This window comes from Sinocyclocheilus rhinocerous, unplaced genomic scaffold (assembly GCF_001515625.1).
Source record: "Sinocyclocheilus rhinocerous isolate Xijiao unplaced genomic scaffold, SAMN03320098_v1.1 scaffold285, whole genome shotgun sequence".
In the NCBI taxonomy this organism is placed as follows: domain Eukaryota; kingdom Metazoa; phylum Chordata; class Actinopteri; order Cypriniformes; family Cyprinidae; genus Sinocyclocheilus; species Sinocyclocheilus rhinocerous.
In genome coordinates this window covers 866,415-885,472 of record NW_015630288.1, presented here as the reverse complement: position 1 = coordinate 885,472, position 19,058 = coordinate 866,415, and the positions used below count along the sequence as shown (strand labels likewise).

At 35.6% G+C, this 19,058-nt stretch overlaps 1 protein-coding gene across 4 annotated transcripts in view; it reads left to right on the top strand.

Annotated features, from left to right (window-relative positions):
• The first annotated feature begins 7,198 nt into the window (after positions 1 to 7,198).
• LOC107739978 (zinc finger protein 618-like) overlaps positions 7,199 to 19,058 on the top strand; it is a 68,061-nt gene continuing 56,201 nt past the window's right edge. For 2 of the 4 annotated variants that reach the window (XM_016552247.1, XM_016552246.1), the window contains exons 1-2: positions 7,206 to 7,754; positions 11,544 to 11,637. The gene's annotated coding sequence lies outside the window, so the exon portion shown is untranslated. Of the gene's footprint in view, positions 8,096 to 11,543; positions 11,638 to 19,058 lie in introns of all 4 variants that reach the window. The other 2 variants (XM_016552244.1, XM_016552245.1) reach the window with 2 other exon arrangements.

The following is a 19,058-nucleotide window of genomic DNA, read 5'->3' as shown; positions in this document are numbered from 1 at the left end:
TTGTTTATAATGGGTTTTAATGTTTTTGTCTCGTCGCTCCGGCCGGACAGGGCATCACAATATGGTAAGGGACTTAACATTTCCATCACACGCTTGAGGTATTCGGCCAATCACAACGCACTGGATAGCTGGCCAATCAGAGCACACCTCGCTTTTCAGACCGATGAGCTTTGTAAAAATTGACGTGTTTCAGAAAGGCGAGGCATAGAGGAGAAACAATGTACAGCATGTGGAAAATAATGTGTTTTTTTAACCTTAAACTGCATTTCTTTACACCAAATACACAAAATGTTCTTTTTAGCAACATCATATGACCCCTTTAAGCAATACAGTCTTCGCTGCCTCTTTTACACAAGGCTTCGATATTCAGTTAAGCAATTTTGCCACAGTTTTCAGCTTTTCCAAATGCTGAAGTACTAACTGTTGGAAGGTTACTATTGAATCCTTGCTTGGCTGTGCATGCAAATCGTAGGGGGTCTAAGAAACGCAGAGTCCTTTGCATATTTCTTTTTACCATCTTTATCAACTTTTCAAAACATTTAATAACTAAAGATGTAAGTGCCATGGATCTAAAATCATCTAATGTATGTACATGACTTTTTTTGTGTACCAAAATTAACATATCCTCACAAAAGTTGACATAGATGAAGTGACAAATATGATAAGTATGAAACCTATGTCTGAAACAGAGCTCATAAAAACAGTCCAGTCTGTGCATTCCAAACACTTGTGTGTGTGTGTATATGTGTATATATATATATATATATATATATATTAGCACGTAGCTTCTTTATATCAAACTTTCACCTTAATTGACTTAGTCTTCGCTGCCTCTTTTACACAAGGCTTCGATATTCAGTTAAGCAATTTTGCCACAGTTTTCAGCTTTTCCAAATGCTGAAGTACTAACTGTTGGAAGGTTACTATTGAATCCTTGCTTGGCTGTGCATGCAAATCGTAGGGGGTCTAAGAAACGCAGAGTCCTTTGCATATTTCTTTTTACCATCTTTATCAACTTTTCAAAACATTTAATAACTAAAGATGTAAGTGCCATGGATCTAAAATCATCTAATGTATGTACATGACTTTTTTTGTGTACCAAAATTAACATATCCTCACAAAAGTTGACATAGATGAAGTGACAAATATGATAAGTATGAAACCTATGTCTGAAACAGAGCTCATAAAAACAGTCGAGTCTGTGCATTCCAAACACTTGTGTGTGTGTGTATATGTATATATATATATATATATATTAGCGCGTAGCTTCTTTATATCAAACTTTCACCTTAATTGACTTTTCTCAGATCCTATTTTCCAGAGCACAAAATTAGATCAGTTAACCTTACAACTGCTTTAAGTAAATCTTAAAATGTTGATATTCAAATTAAATAAAATTAAGAAGAGTGTATGCATTTATCAAATGTTGCTGAGATGTGATTTTGTGCCATCTATGAGAAAAATGTAAGGTGGGGAGTCATCTTACACAATTTTAATTAAGTACATATCTGTGTTTGTGCAAGTCTTTATGTATTAGGTGCAAAAGTTTAATGTAGGAAACCATAATGTTGGCTACTCAATTGTGGCCAGTCTTATTAGACATGCAGAATCACTGAATGAAACTGAAAAACACAATGTACACAAAACAAATAAATCCGTAATATGCGTTACACATTACTTTTATTTGAATGTTTCAGCATGGCATACTGTACCACTGAGTTGTTAGATGATATTGATTAAATCACATATATATATATATATATATATATAATATATAAAAATTTGAATCAGATTTCCCATCACTACTCTGTATCAGTTAGTAACTCAGTCAAAAGCAAGCAAGATTATAAAATGTCCACTCATTAAACCTGAAAATACTTAAAGGCAACACCAAATCCCCCTACGTCCAAATTCAAACTAAAAGTATTAAGTGGAATTCAGCAGAAATTCTATTCGCTGTTGATAAATGTCATGCTAATAGAACCAAACCTTTGATTTCCCATACTGCTAAACCCAAATTTATGAAACCCTTCTTGCAAAATAACTCTGGCTTTTTATTATTAGTTGTGCTTCTTAAACACCAGATAACTCATTGATTTCCTTTTAGTGACATTTATTGTGATGTTCTACTGATATCTGCTGGGTTTAATAGTTATAGTCACGCATTTCTGAGACAACTTGAGTGCTGCTGTGATTGAAGTAAAGGGGGGAGAGAACAAATACTAAGAAATGTTCATCTTTGTATATAATGATTTCATTCAAAGTTTCACAATTAAATACTGAATTACATAAGGAAAAAAATAACAAATTAAATAATTTGCAATAGTGGTCTGTGACTTTTAGACTTCACTGTAGATAGAAAGAATGATAGACAGACGGAGGCCAGTCTGTGAGGGATTTTTTCTAAGAGTATGAAATGTAAATTAATATCGATCAAAAAAAAAAAACTGCAGCAGGCTGATTTTTATATATTTGCTAATAATTATCTTCCCATACACGTATGGAATCCTCAAAGTTCTGCACAATAGCAGAATTAACTTTATCACTTTTGTTGTTATATGGATTTTGAATACATTTTTGATGAGATTCATGCTGAATTTGGAACCACATACTAGCACAATACTATATATTTTTTTTTTACCATACATTTCTATGGCAGGAATAGTCAGACTAGTAAATCTGACACCTAGTGGTAGACAACTGAAAAATCAGCACTGCTGAAACATCAGTTAGGCCTAATATTTTCATATGTAGACTCTAAATGACCAGTGTTCCCTTAAAGGGACAGTTCACCCAAAAATGAAAATTACCACACAATTTACTCGCCCTAAAGCCATCCTAGGTGTATATGACTTTCTTTTTCCTGACAAATCCAATTGGAGTTATTTAAAAATGTCCCGGCTCTTCCAAGCTTTATATTGGCAGTGAATGGGTGTTATTTTTCAACAGTCCAAAATAAGTCCAATAAAGCGCAGCAATCCAAGTGCCTCACACGGCTCCGTGGGGTGAATTAAGGCCTCTTGTAGCAAATCAATGTGTTTTTGTAAGGAAAATATCTATAATTAAAACTTTATAAACACTAATCTCTTAACTTCCACTAACTGTCGTACCTGCATTCACAATAGAACGACGTTCCAGCAGATTATGTATAGGATGTCGGCTTAGCGTATGTGAGAAGTGACGAACGCGGAAGCGCACAGGAGAGAGCAAAACAAAACAATGGTCACGAATTAGAAGTAAAAAAACAAGGATTTGTAAAGACAAATGTCGGAGGATTTTGATATAAGCCAAGAGGAGACTGGTTTTTCTTTGCCAAAGTAAAGAAACTTTTGCTTCTTTTGCTCCTGTAAACAAACGTTGGTTCTCGCAAGACTTATGTCGCTACACCTATGTCATCCACCAGAACGGCATTCTATTGTGAACGTGCATACAACAGTTAACGGAAGTTGGAGATTAGGGTTTATAAAGTTTTAAATGTGGATATTTATCTTACAAAAACGCATGGATTCGCTACAGGAGGCCTTTAATCACTCCCCGGAGCCGTGTGAGGCACTTTTTATTACGGATGGATGCACTTTATTGGACGACTTTTGGATTATTGAAAAATAACACTCATTCACTGCCATTATAAAGCTTGGAAAAGCCAGGACATTTTTAAATATAATTCCGATTGGATTCGTCTGAAAGAAGAAAGTCATATACATCTAGGATGGCTTGAGGGTGAATAAAATCATAGGGTAATTTTCATTTTTGGGTGAACTATCCCTTTAAAGTGAGTGGTTAAAATATGGAGACAAACAATAAAAAAAAAAATACATAAATTAATCAAATAACAGCAGACACAGGCTACACACAAAGTCTCATACCTTCCGCCTCATATGGTGTCCAAATTCTTTCATTTGTTTTCATTCACTCCTTCAATATTAGACAAATGTGGGAATAGTGAATGAAGGCATATAGGGGAGATTTCCGATACATCAGAAGGGCTTTCAAACCATTAGTGGAGCCTCCTCACTACTAGCACAGATGAGCTGATGAGTTCATTCAGCTGGGTTTAACATGAGAGACATCCTGTGCTGGAGGGACTTGAGGAATGATTTGAAAACCCCTGGAGGTTGAGGCCTTTTACACAAAGGTAGCTGAACAAAAGTTTCAGAGTAGATTTAAAACCAAACAACTCAAACCTGGTTCAGCAGGTTCACAACATGTGCTATACAAATTATCCAAAAGTGTCAAATTCTGCAGCGAACAGCCAATTGCTCAAAACATGAAGAACGTCCAAGGCATATTAATTATATCAATGCAAGTTCATGACTGGAAAAAGTGTTTCAATCCACCTGAATTCCCCCTAATGTTATGCGTTTACATTGCGACTGTGCCTCAGATGCAATCAACTGAAATCTGATTGCATCTGAGGCACATTTGGGTCTGTGACCCAAATGGCCAATACAATTACAATTTCTAAGGGGTCTCAAGTGGGGTTCTAACAGTATTGTTTGTAGCCCTTTTGTCTTCATGCATAAAGTTCTGTCCCACAGAGAGAACTTTGCATTACGTTTTTTTATTCTATTGTGAACGTGCATACAACAGTTAACGGAAGTTGGAGATTAGGGTTTATAAAGTTTTAAATGTGGATATTTATCTTACAAAAACGCATGGATTCGCTACAGGAGGCCTTTAATCACTCCCCGGAGCCGTGTGAGGCACTTTTTATTACGGATGGATGCACTTTATTGGACGACTTTTGGATTATTGAAAAATAACACTGAACTTTGCATTACGTTTTTTTTTTTTTGAAGGCCAACATAACATCACTACTGAAGAACTGTGTTGTACTTCAATAAATTCTTCTCCTGGTTAAGCTTACTTATTTTAAGGAGATCAATATATCATATATAAAAATATATAATACATTTTATGTATAATATTCTATAAATCCTAACATGGCCCAAAACACACTATTGGACAGGGTTGCCAGGTCTGTGTAACAAACCAGCCCAAAGGCCAATCATAAATAGCCCAAAACAAGCCCAGCGACCCTATCCAAATTGTAAAACTCAACACCTGCCACTCCCAATCCTAAAATACACAATTTACAGTCACTGGTATGTGTTAAACACAACTTCAACTTGAAAATCACTAGTAGTAATCATAAACGGTCACAAAGGAGCTCAAAGGCCCTCCCCTCACAAAACTCAAAGTAGCACCGTTTTATCATTGGTAGATTGTACAATATTCAAAACATGCAGTTTGGGCTATTATAGTGTACACAATATTGCAATACTTTAAACCAGGGAGAAAAAAAAGTTTGCCTTTGGCAACAGTTTACAAGTATCCCAATTGTGATGGGAAAACTGCAAACTTGGTAATACCGCTATTGGAAAACATTAGTTAATGGTTTCAATGGTTAACAGTTAATGGTTTGTAATGGTATCTGTAGTGAAAAACATTAGAATTTCTGTGATGGTTTCTAGTTCTTATTTTTTTTTTTTTTCCAGCAGGGAGTTGCCATGTGTATTTGACTGCTATATTTGACTCGGTAGTTTTTGCGTGCTTCACCAATGTATTCTTCTAATGCATAAAATCAGGAAGCTTGACCAAAGTTGTGGAGAAGAATTTATTCAAGGAAAAAAGTTTGCCTTTGGCAACAGTTTACAAGTATCCCAATTGTGATGGGAAAACTGCAAACTTGGTAATACCGCTATTGGAAAACATTAGTTAATGGTTTCAATGGTTAACAGTTAATGGTTTGTAATGGTATCTGTAGTGAAAAACATTAGAATTTCTGTGATGGTTTCTAGTTCTTATTTTTTTTTTTTTTCCAGCAGGGAGTTGCCATGTGTATTTGACTGCTATATTTGACTCGGTAGTTTTTGCGTGCTTCACCAATGTATTCTTCTAATGCATAAAATCAGGAAGCTTGACCAAAGTTGTGGTCAAGGTATTATTATTATTATTATTATTATTATTATTATTATTATAGCACAGTTCTTCGGCAATGATGTTAGCATGTGAGTCTTCCAAGAATCTTAACCCAAATACTGTCTGAACGGAACTTTATTTTTAAAAATAAATGTGTCCCAAACAATAGACATTGTACTGTTAGGACGTCCCACTGGAGACACTGCAAACAATCCCTTAGAAATTCTAATTGCATTGGTCATTTCCCTGTATATGTGCCGTTTGGCTGCATGGGCCATTTGGGTGACACCTTTACAAATGCAGATGCAGCCGATTGCACATACAGTCACAAATGTAAATACATCAGATATCTCAAAGGACTATAACTGCAATTGTTGTATCTGTAATGTTTCGAGTTAAAATCTAAAGGCAAAAGCTGTGGTTTTGTACGTAGGTTTCAAGCATGTTCAAACCGCTTTAAACTCAAATAACTGTATTCTCAGGATAATAATACTTTTTGTTTTATAAATGTTGTAAATTCAGTTTTGTTCTGTATTTTTTTTTTATACAACTTGCCCACAGATATTACAGCGTGGGTTGGTAAATACTACACCGTTTACAAATTTTTTTTATTTTTTTATAAAAAGCCAGCAAATAGCCTATAGCCTAATGCACTTAAAAAAAAATATATATATTTTTTTTATAAAGTTTTTAGGATTTTGAAATAAACACACAATGAACAGTCTAGGTGAGGAATAAAGAGTGAATATATTTTTGGTATTCATTCTGTATATAAAAATACTACATAATATGAGATTTGTGAGGATGTATTGGCAAGCTTATAAATGAGAATAAAAATAAAAAAAAAACACTGATATTTCCAGTGTCTTTTTTTCTGTCTTTTTGAAAATTGGAATTTGCTTGTCAAATTTCATGAATCACATTTTTTTTTTCTTCCTCAGACCATCTGCAGACTCGCCGCTAGAGGCGCTGACGAGACGGAACCCATTTGAGAAGTGAAGATGGGGGGAGGAAAGGAAACCGCACAGTATACATAAAAGTCCTTTGATTTGAGGTTCACTTCATAATTTGTCATGGTTTTTGGTGCAGAAAAAATGCGCTGTGGATATAATCTTACTTTTCTGTAAATCTAGACATGTATATACTTGCCACATATATATATATATAAAAAAAAAAAAAAAATTATACTAAAATTGCTCAAAATACTGTAGTTAAACTTTAGGCAACAAACAGTGAAACAAGTAACTTGTGAGTCTAACAGAAGAGTTTTCTTCATCCAAGCAGATGAAAAAGTAGTTTGGTCATAAATGTAAAAAACACCTTGCTCTGCGCGGTCAGATTTGCTATTACATAGAAGCCAGTTGAGTTATTTTGCTTATCTAACCCAAAAGATGGGCCAGCTGACGTGATGCCATCCACATTAAGGCATTGTGTGAAATTAATGCATTTGCAAATTGAGAACCTGCCCTTGCGTGATGGCGGATGAATGTGTCCGTGGGGCAGACCGCAACATTAATATACCTCACCAACAGTGAAGCATCGGCCGCCAGTGGCGTGGACGTATCAGGAAGAGAACAGACAAATTCACTGAAATCAAATTTGGGGAGTTCTGTTTCTAGAAGAGAAAAAAAGTGCCCCGGAAAGACCCGCTCGTTTCGTCATTTTGAGATCCGAAGGGGAGGATTTCTTCATTCCCAGAAAATTTCTCCGCATGACCCGCATCATTTTGGGAGGTAACAAAGTGGAGTACCCGCGTCTTTCCTCATTCACAAATGATACAATGTAACGGGCGCTTTGATCGCAATCATCCGGAGCTCATGTTTGTGTGCGCGGTAAGATCTCATCACAATTCTCTCAAATGTGATCTGAATGTGTTGTGCAGTGCATGATCTGTTGATTTTTTTTTTTCTCTTTTTTTTTTTTCCCCCCTTTTTTGCGGAGCTGCTTTCGAAATAAAGTTTTGCAGCGAGTTTGTGTTGCAGTGAATTGTTGCATCAGTCTTTCTGTCCTGCTGTCTGTGTGTTTGGATCGAGCGGAGGCTTTTGCAGGAAATTTGTGGAGTTGAAATCAGACGGGGTAGGGTACAATCTGAAAACACAAAAAGCACACGCAGCAGCCATGTTTGCTGAATTTTCCTGTGAATTTTACTCCTCTCTGGCGACTGGAAAGAAAGGTTGGCTCGAACTGTTCAGTCGTTAACTAAACAACTTGGTGAAGTGAAGTTCGATGCAGATGAGAGTAATGAAAGTGTGATTACTGAAAGACGGCGTTATTTTCGATTAAATTAGAATGTAAATGTGGTTTTTTTTTGTTTTTGCAGCGAAATTAGCGCCATCTGTCGGTTGATATTTCGAAAAATTAAGAAATTACAATTAATTTTGCTTGCAGGGATGTCTTTTTGATATTCGACACTTTCTACTGCCGCTATGGTTTAGTCTGTGTATAGATTGGTTAGTTGTGGTTGTTTTTGTGTTTATGCCTTTTAGGCAAACTTCATCATCATGCGGTTTTGTGTTCGTTTAAATATTAACATGTTTTTATCAGTCAAGCTGTAAACGCAGCAAATTTCCTCAGTGTCATAAGAAAACAAAATATCGTTAAATGAAAAGCCACTCTTACCAGCTGACATTTTCCTTTCGCACACATATTGATTTGTTTTTTTTTCTTCTTCCAAAGCTCAACTGCAAATGTTGTAATAAGTCAGACCTGACAGTGGGTGCAAAATAGATGGGGTTTTGTTATTGTGTCATGAACAGAAAGCTGCTGAACACTCATATGTTAATGGTCACACGTGTTGGGTGTCTGAATAATTTTGCTAGTTACATGAGGGAAGTGAGAATATTTGGAGCTTCCTTTTCAATGAACTGAAGACAGCTTTTCATATTAGTTTCAAGTCGCGTTGCATGGAACACAAATATTTTAAATATTTAACAGTATTTTGTAAAAAAAAAAAAAAAAACGGGTGGGGCGGGCAAGTTTAGTCAGCAAATGTTTAAAAATATTTTTATTAAGAGTACATTGTTCTGCTTTTTACATTTTAAAACGTTTTACATTATATTTTATATTTGTATTTTGCATTACGTTTTATTTTCTTTCATTTTCTGAAATTTGGTGGCATGTTACTGTTCTTAATGTCATCTTTCTGAAAGTAGTTGAAATGCTGGTAAACAAGACGTTCAAATGCATTGAGGGTAATTAACAGCTTCTGTCATCACAGACCTTGAAATCTAGATGGACAACCTTTTTGTATGTGGAAATGTAGTTTTGTCAGTTCTCTTTATTTTTGAATTCTAACAAGTCTGCTTTACTTGTACTGAATTCACAAATGAGACAAATGCATCCTTGACCTGGTGTTTTCTCGTCATCTCATTCTAGAAAAGGTGACCATGCAGCACGTAAGAGGCTTTAAAGGGATCATTCAAAATGAAAATTCTGTCATGTACTCATCCTCATGACATTCCTGTATGACTTACTCTTTTTCTGTGGCACACAAAAGATGTTCTTAAACAACCTTGGACCCCAATGAGACATTTTTGTTCCACAAACGAAAGCAAGTCATGCAGGTTTGTAACAATATGAGGGTAGGTTAATTATCTTTTTATTATTATTTTTAGATGAACTAGCCTATCCCTGTAATGCAAATGAAAAAATGTCAACAACAAAAAAAGGAATACATATTTAGTGGCCTCCTAAAAAAAAAAAAAAAAAGGCCTCTTTAGCGCTTATATAATATAGTACAAAATTCATTCCACGTTCAGTCAAGTTCATTACAAACTATATTACCAGGATAAAGGAAATGTTGAATTGGAAATGAATCGATCAGTTTCTTAGTATTTGTTATTTTGCCAATTTTCATTAAAGGGATAATTCATTGAAAAATGAAAGTTCTGTCATTAATTACGCACCGTCATGTTGTTCCAAACCCCTAGGACCTTCGTTCATCTTCGGAACACAAATTAAGATATTTTTGATGAAATCCGAGAGCTTTCTGATCCTCCAGAGATAGCAAGGCTCCTACCATGTTCAAGGTCCAGAAACGTAGCAAGAACATTGACAAAATGGTCCATGTGACATCAGTGGTTCAACTGTAATTTTGAAAGCTACGAGAATACTTTTTGTGCGCATAAAAATCAAATGCCCTTCAGTCAAGAGCAGTTTGTGATTTAGTCTTTTGCTGTTTGATTAATATTAAGCACACAGTCGGCAGCAGGAATATAGGCCGCTGTCACTTTAAGAGCCGCTCGGATCCAATTTACTGTTGTACACGTGTTTTCATTCTCAACTGTTTACGTTCATTTATTACATAACCGACGAGGGTTACGTGAATAATCACCAAGTGCACTGCTAAAAAGGGGCCGCGGAATGGAGCGCAATAATTATTTTATCTCGATAATTGTATTTTTATAACTGTTGCAGGCTGAAATTAAAACTGTATTTCGATTAATTGCACAGCCCTATATTCAACAATTCTTCTCCGCAGCAACACCCTATCGACTTTTTTGGAGAGTACGACACATGCGCGTGCTTTGATCTGCACGTAAACAACACATGCGCGTGGTGTTGCTGAAGTACAACATGTATGCGCGCTGCTACTTGTTTACGTTCAGAGGAGAGCACGCGCATGCGTCCTGATGCTCTCCAAAATGGTGCTCGGGGTGACGTGGTTCTCGTAGCTTCATAAAATTATGGTTAAACCACTGATGTCACATGGACTATTTTGTTGATGTTCTCGGTACGTTTCTGGACCTTGAACGTGGTAGGACCCTTGCTGTTTATAGAGGATCAGAAAGCTCTCGGATTTCATCAAAAAATCTTAATTTGTGTTCCGAAGACGAATGAAGATCTTATGGGTTTGGAACGACATGAGGGTGAGTAATATATGACAGAATTTTAGGTGAACTATCCCTTTAATGATAGAATTAACTCAGTGTTTTTTTTTTTTTCTTTCCCAAAGGATTTTCAGCATTTTGTGTGCTTCAGTTGAACAGTTATTCTAAGGAATCTTCATTTAGTGTATGGATCTTCAGGTTTACGTGGCTGATGTCACGTGTGACCTAGATATCAAACTTTTTTTTTTTTTTTACATTTTCAGAACCATAAAACTTTATTGCTAGGTTTTACAAGAGGGAAACAATCCCATGTTTTTTACGTGTTCTCAGAAATTTGGAGCCACATAAATTCAAAAACTGTTTCTTTTTTTCCCCTTTAAAATCTGAAAACACAGAGACTCAGCTTTCTTATAGAAACAACATCACTATGGAGGTGTCAAAGCAGCAGATAGACTGCATTTTTAATGCTCTTTTTTTATGCAGTGGTTTTATTTGAGTTGTAAATGCTTTGGTCGGAAGTAGCATTCAGCTCTATATTGTGAAATCGGGCCTGTTTTGGTCAGGATTTGCTCCTTAAACATAAACCCACACTCTGCCCTCCAACTGTTAATTTAAGAATATAATTTTCATGGAAATTTTTAGAAGCCTGCCTTTCCCCCTTTTGTGTAATAAATGTAGGGATTTTCCATGCAAGGCGACCGGGGTCTGTAATTTTCCACTGCATTTCAATGTCAGTACATGTAACTTGGAACAAGTGGCAAATTTTTAACCCATTGACCCTTTTGTTTTCAGATCGTACTCTTGTTCGGCTGAATTCAAGAAAAGCAGAGAAGGAGGGAGAGGAAGTAGAAGCGAGCAGTTGACTCTTTGAGCTCTGCACCACAAGGTAAACTGCCTTTTACTGACAACATTTTCATCAATGTTGCAAGCCAACGTGGGGTGCCCTTTCCATTTTACTTTTAAGGAATAGTTCATTGAAATATGGAAATTGTTGTTTCAAAGCTGTATGCTGTTATTTTTTACTGACAAAATAAGAGTTTTTGAAGAATCTTCATTCAGCTCTTTTCCATATGACTTGATGACTACTTTGAAGCTGCAAACATAACCACCATAGAAGTGTCTGAAACACCTGTCTGTAATATTGAAGTCTTATAAAGCCGTATCAGATTTGTTAGACAAACAGACCCAAATTAAAGTCATTTTTCTTTTCCTGCTGCCGTTCTCAAATCTCATTGAAATTGACGTTTTTTTTTTTTTTCATTTTGTTTTATCTCAGTGCAGGTGAGATTTCATAGCTTCAGTGGAATGAAAGATTATCAGTGAATAACAGATTTTGAAATTAAATTTTATTTCTTTGCATAAAACCATTGTATGAATACAGAAGGCATGGATTATAGGTAAAAAAAAAAGTCAGTTTATTCAAAATACATACAAATGCAATTCATTGATACAATTTTGAGTGCTTTGTTTAATTTTCTTCATTATTTGATTTTTTTTTTTTGAGAAAAGAGTGAAGAAGGTTTGTTAAAATATTAGAAGAACAAATATTAATAGAAAATCGTTATCAGTTAAAGTCATGTGGTGCATTTAACGTGGGGAAAGCAAAAAAAACAACAACCTTGAAAGCAGCATTTGCGTAACTTTTTGTCACTTCAACGTTGTGTAATGATACAATGGACTTTTGGTGGCAAAGATTTAGGCCACTCAGACTTCATGTCAGGTTCAAGGTTGCTAAACTTTGCCACAAAATTTCTTTTGTGTAAATGTCGGAAAATGATGGTCACATTTACACAATGCTTCAGAACATTGTGAATGTAAATGTAGTCATAGAGAGGAAAACTGGAGACATGCATGACTGTGTGTTAAGGTCAATTCGGTCTCTTAAAATTATAATATGATAATTTGACCTTTTTATGACACTGCAAAGTTAATTCAGGTTGCAAATAGTGTGACTCTCAAAAATGTAATATTTATAAATTAATTATTCAAGTTATTGGTAAACGATATTTAAAAAATGTCTTTGATATGATTAAGAAGTGTACAACATAACAGAGTTAATGATGAAAGTGTATATATATGTATATATATGTATGTGTATTTTTTTTTTTTGTAAACTACTGCTTGAAATTCTTCATAAAGTGTGGAAACTTAGCTATAAAGTAACATAGTTGCTGTGCAGTGCTTTCTGTTAAATCCCTCAGAAACTCCATTAATGTCCTTCATTTTCCCAAAAGCAATGAATACAAAATGACTCCGATATTGTGACTCTGTAGGATAATGCTTAGCCCAACTGCCTTTATTTCACCGTAGGATATGTAAATTTAGGCCTTATTTTTGATTCTGGTAATTATTAACGTTACAGCACTCTGGGAACCTAGATTTCATAATATGCTACATTGACTTCATACGGTTTGTTGCTCATAGCAAACTCTCACTGCTAAAGCGGCAGACTTGAGAGAACGCCGAGATGACATTAGTGCCAAATTAGGGTTGTGTGAATAATTGTTTTTTGATTGTTTAAGGGCATTCTGATGTTGTACTTTGTCTGCTTTTATTTGGAAATTAAATGGCAATGTTAGGGATGGGTTAGTTGAGTTATAATGATTCTATCATATAAACATTCTATGTCAAACCAAATTTAGGATGTTGCCCAGCTTTTTTCCCTGAAGAAAGACAGATAAATGGTAATAAGAGCCAAAATATTAAATGTCATGGATGGATATTTTGGCAAAATGGCAATTTTCACTTGAGATTTGGAGCCAAATTACAGGTGAAAATGACTTTAGAAAGATGACAGCATCATTAATTTATTTTTACACATACATTGGTAGGTATATTAGGAAAAAAAAGTTGACTATAGCAGCTGTTGACTTTTGGTATCTTCATTGTAAGGCCCTGTATGGTTCGGATCCAGAGATATAGGGATCTCAGTGTGGCTGAATGAGTAAATTGTTAAACTGTACACATTTTCAGTGGTCAAAAACCAAATGTGAGTCACTTTACATACAGCTAATACTTTTTTTCTTTTAAAGAAGAATATCTGAAGAACAACTAATTTTGGAATTAGAATTGTACCTTGGTTTCCTGAGCACCAGACATATTCTTTTACCCAACTGTCACCACTGGCATATAACGCAACTACTAAAGTCAGTGGATTTTATTAATAGATTCTCCTATCTCTATGTAAATAACATAATGATGTTGCCTTCTACTCCACTGTAATTTGACTGTAATATTTATCCATGCCATTTAATTTAATATTTTGGCTTTCTTCTTTCAGTGTTTTTTTTTTAATTAACCAGGGAAAAATAATAATAATAATAATAATAGTGATAATTAAAATCAAAACAACCTAGGAACCATGGAACAACCTAGTTAAGACTGTAATTTGACTGTAATATTTATCCATGCCATTTAATTTAATATTTTGGCTTTCTTCTTTCAGTGTTTTTTTTTTAATTAACCAGGGAAAAATAATAATAATAATAATAATAATAGTGATAATTAAAATCAAAACAACCTAGGAACCATGGAACAACCTAGTTAATTTTGCTGGAAATGTAGCCCCAAAAGTTTACCTTTTTGTTCTCTTATTTTTCATTTTAATTTTAATTTTCCAATATCCCAGTAAATTTATTATGTAACAATTAAAAGACACTTCATTTCATATGATGGTGATGATGAGGATGAGGATGATGATGATGATTATTATTATTATTAGGGTCTTCTCACAAATCTATTTTTAATTAAAAAAGGTCTGGGATTAGTGTCAGGTCTGGCATTATTGCTTAAACAGCTGCTTCACAGCTAGTTGATTAGTGAGGTTGCCTAGTTGATTCACGTGTGCTGGTATTATTTATAACTAACATGCATGATTATTGTGAAACTACAGTGAAAAAGCCTAGATTAAACAACTTGGCTAATAGGTTTTCGGAATGCACTGTGGTTTAATTTCCATCAACGGATGAAAATTCAAAGCACTCTAAATCAGGTTGTGTGCTAGTCTTTTAGTAAATGTCAACTTTCCTCACTGATGCTTGTATGCTGGCTATCGCTGGTTCCTCAGTGTCCCACAGCTCTGTGATATCGTTATAAGGGTAATTCTGACTCTATAGTGACTTTGCTCCAGTGTCTTGTCACCCGCACCGAATATCTGAACAAATGTAAAACGAACCTGTCTCACGACAGTCTGACACTTCCTGCTTAAACCCCAAAGCCTGAAGGATGGTGAGGCCCCACTGTCATGATCTTGAGTCTCAGTACAGATACAGACCAAGCCCTTCTGCTCCGTGGGGAATTTCTAATCAGCCCGAGCTCGCCTTACGACAAAGTGCCGCCTTAATTTAGTTTAAGTGTCCAGTTTCTTAAAGGGATAATTAATCCAAAAATGAAAATTGCCATCAATTACTCAACCCCATGTTGTTCCAAACCTTTGTGAATATTCTTCAAAATGTGTTTCAGCTGTCATTGCCCATGCAATGAATGTATTTGGGGTCCCAAACAACCTTTCATTGCAAGGATGGAGAAAAAAAACTCAGCCTTTTTCTAATACATCATATTTTGAGTTAGACAAGAGAAAGAAATGCATACAGGTTTGGAATGACTTTAAGGTGAGTAAATGAGTGAGTAAAAAATTAAGTTGAGTAAAACAGAATTTAAGCCAGAATGACTTTTATATTCAAATTATATAATTTTTTTTCGATTTTTTTTTCTAAATGTTATTTTGAGATCTTTTTCAAACAAGTAACTAAAACTCACAATAACAAGTTCTTTAATCTTTCAGCTTGTTTTGTAATGTAGTTTAAATTCAGTGATTACAGTATCAATAATACCTTGTACCATGATACATTTCAGCAGTTGTCAGAATATACAATTTGTATTGTGTATATAATAACTATATTTCTTATTTGCTATATGCTGGTTTTATTTAAAATGTCAGTTTGCGCTCAGGCTGACACGGACTCTGTGAGATTGTGCAAAACTGATGATCCATGTTATCCCAGCATGATTTGCGAATATTCCAAAGAGCATCTTACTTGCTTCAGTGGAAGCAAGAAAATCTGACCTTTTGCACAAAAGAATTAACATTGTCAGTGTCACAGATTTGCTTGCATTTGTTTAGTCACCTAGAAGTACTCCAGAATCTTAAAGGAAGTTCACACAAAAATGTAAGAAATTTCCACATGTGGTTCCAAACTCCCTCGGGTTTCCTACTTCTTTGAAATACAAAAGAAGATATTTTAAAGCATTTGTTCAGCAGTTTTTGCCCATTACAGAACTGGTTTCAAGCTTTAAAAAAAGACATAATGATAGTGTGTTAACATTTCACTACATATAATTCCTGTTATTTCGCAGTGTGGTGTATTTTGCTGCAGCATGTAGGCTTAACTGGAACATAAAAATAAATATCGGTGACCAGATTGGTACCGGCTGATCATAGTGTTTCTCAAATTTTCTGATTGGTGCAGCACTGTTTTATAGGTTCAGTAAATTTACATCCGCATCCTAGACGTGTGCTGGTATTCGCTAATACAAAAAAATAAACAAATACGTAATAAAAAAAAAAATCGTAATAGTGAACATGCACTGCAAACACTGTAAATACTTAGCCGTAAATAATTTTTTTGAAAATAAAAATATTAAATTTAAACATTTTTGCATTTTAATCTGGAATAAAACATGCCAGATAAGATATCTGAAAATATTCAGATTCCTTATTGTTTTTTATAGTTGTTGTTTTGTACTTTAATATATTTAAAAGTAGTCGTTGACCTATTTCATTTCATTTTATTTATTTGTTTGTTTGTATTTACTGGCATCGACTGATGTGTCAGGGACTTTTATTTTGACGGTTTGCTGAACTTTTATTTTGACAGTCAGTGCCTGAGCGCACAGAGCTCCCATTTTCCATCTTCATTAGTTTACTGTCTAACAGCTTAACAGTTCTGTTAAGTAAATTCTTAAACAAATAAAGTAAATGGTATGTGAAGGTATTATAACAATTGCTTTTCTATTATTAGTAATGCTAATAAATCCATGCAGAATTGAAAAAAACGTGATTACTGGTTCAGAATGGGGGGGGGGGTCGTGTATGGGTGTCCCTTATTTTGCCTCACTGAAGGTGGCAACCCTAGATAATGGTTGGCCACGTTTTAAACATTTGTTTACTTCATACATTTTTGTGTATTGTTTTATTGCATACATGCCTAAGCCGAACTCTAAATCAGTGCTCTACTGTGGAATACGTTTCTGTCCTTTACATTTTGTAGTCATGTCTCTCATGTTAGTCTGGATTGTGTATGCGGTTAGTTCATGGTGACTGTAACTCTTTCAAGTTGCCGTAGGCCTCTTGATGGCCTCCTTTACTGTGGGTCTTTTTGCCCAGATACTTTGGAGGGTGGCCAGTTCTGGGCAGATTTATAATTGTTCTACATTTCCTCACCTTGCTTGCTAAATCCCATACACTTTCAAACATTTTGCATGTACACTATGGCTAAGTAATTTTATCATATAAAGACGATATCTCGCATATGCCCTGATGTCCATATCAACAGCCAATTAACAAACGTTTATTAAAGGGGTCATGAACTGCCTTTGTTTTATTTTGTACTGTTCTCTGAAGTCCACTTTTAATGTTATCAAGATTTTTACATCAAAATAATTTAGATACTTCATAATTTAGATGTAATGAGCAATTTTCTGTCCTGTTTTTAATCCCCCTCATCAGAACACTCTGTTTGAATAGGTGTGGCGGATTGTAGACTTGGACGTAAACGCCCACTGCTATGATTGGCTAATAGTTGTGTCTGTTTGACAGCGTACATTCCTCATAGATGGACGCTGCTGTGATTTAGGTCAAAAACACATAAATAACTTGATGCATAAAATGATCTGTAAGAAGAGACAACGCAATAGTGACCACATAATGAAAACAGTTACTCACACTTGTGTTGCGACATCGGATCCAATATAGTTGGCACAGCATAGTCTTTTAGGGTGTTTTCACCCTAGGTTAGGAGGGAAGGTTAGGACGATTCCAAGGGCCCGGTGAGGGAGAGGGGGGCCCGGGACGCGTTTTTTGTTTTTTACCGAGGGGGACTATAAAATACTATAAACCAATTATAATCAGTGATGCTGTCTACACTGGATGCGGCGCGGCGTGACCTGACAAATCACCAACAGCAAACTGATGCATCGTTCTATTTATGACGTACTGACATAAAGTTCAAATGAATTGCAATGATTTGCTACTTGTTGCAGTGCGGGATGGCACGACACGTCCGGTGTAGACACGGCTTCTGTGTGTGAGCAAAGAAAACGATCAGTATAATATAATGAGCAGTATACTAAACATCACACATCCTGCGATGTGACTATTACGGGTGCGCACATCACGATATCCATGCTGAAACTATATATTGTGCAGCCCTAGCGTGCAGCGTCTTGTGTGTGTCAATGAAAGCAGCGAAACAATATAGTAGCAATATAAAGTTAGTAGCAAAGAAACATTTAATACTATCTGAGGAAAAAAGCAAGTTGAATTAACTTTACATAATATTCCCTTTTTAATTTTTTTAAATTGACTCACATGCTTTGTTAAAGTTCTGCAAATGTCTTGACCGGTGACATGATCAAGGATTGCCAACTCATCACCCCCCTTCCCTGTCCACTTCTTCCAAATTTTCCAGTAGGTCAGACTCTTATTAAATGGATGCCACCTTATTGGTACAATAAAGCCCTCCTTACACCTACCCTAAGTAGCTAGCTAAGTAACTATATGTGAAAACACCCTTAGTTTCAGTCTTATTGAAAATCCTGCATAGAATTGTGCCTTGTTTGTAAACAAATCCGCGGTAAAATGAAGTGAACAAAGGACCCAGTTCTTATTGATGCGGTCTGGATCTTCTTTAAAAATAAAGTTCATCCACTCTTTCCTAACTTTGGGATCAGAAGGAAGGCAATGCAAACACTGTTTTTCCACAACTTGGCACTGCACAGTTTCTTGTTGTCTTCAGAGCATCTTTATCGTTTGGTTTCTGCGTAGACCTGCGTATTCACCTCTCTCGTAAACACTACATGCGTGAATCAGTGGGCGGGGCTAAACAGGCAGCAGTGTAGAATCATGCGTTGATGATCTTCACGGCGGTGCTTATTCACACTATTACATCTAATGGCGCTTTTCCACTGCATGGTACGACTCGGCTCGGTACGGCTCAGTACGGCACGGCTCGGCTCGGTTTGCGTTTCCACTGTAGTTCAGTACCGCTTTAGAGTGGGCGGGATTATTCACATGTCGTTATAGTTGCG